Source organism: Penaeus monodon, chromosome 34, assembly GCF_015228065.2.
Source record: "Penaeus monodon isolate SGIC_2016 chromosome 34, NSTDA_Pmon_1, whole genome shotgun sequence".
Classification (NCBI taxonomy): Eukaryota; Metazoa; Arthropoda; class Malacostraca; order Decapoda; family Penaeidae; genus Penaeus; species Penaeus monodon.
Genome location: NC_051419.1, coordinates 33,307,456 through 33,308,088, shown reverse-complemented (window position 1 = coordinate 33,308,088; position 633 = coordinate 33,307,456).

Sequence of the window (633 nt, the reverse complement as noted above, 5' to 3'; positions counted from 1 at the left end):
TCAAGGCGACTCTCGTGTGCGTAACGATCTTTCACTTCAAACTCCTTGACTTTGACTTTATACTTTGTACTCATTCTTCAAGTGTCAAAAGCTTAAAATCTGGGTACCATTTATCCAGACTGTATTGTTGTTAAGGTGAACTGCCACGTAAGATTGTTTGCAAGATGATTCTGGATTGGCCAAAAGTGATTAACTACCCTGAAACGTCTATTTTTTCCACCTGTTAATACCTCCTGCTCAGGTATCTGTCTCACAAAATTAGTGTATCTAATGAAGCATTTATTGTTTTGTGTAAGCATCCATATAAATATCAAACATGTTTTTTTTCTCGTTCTATCACAATAACAAGCAAAGATGTCTACTGGACAAGGCTGGTAATCAATAAAACTGATGGCCAGTTCCATTAAGCAGTTCTTACAAATATTATCCTACTAATATAATATATAGACACAAATCAACCCTTGGTGTTAGGCCGGCCACTGAACCAATTGTAAATTGCAAAGAACATGCAGAAAATTTTGGTGATGTTACAGGAGGCATTAAGCCGATGCAGCTCGTGTTATTTAGATTCGACAGATGGCTTCTCAGACCTGCCTAACTATTCAGAGTTTTATTTTATGGATGGCGATAGAC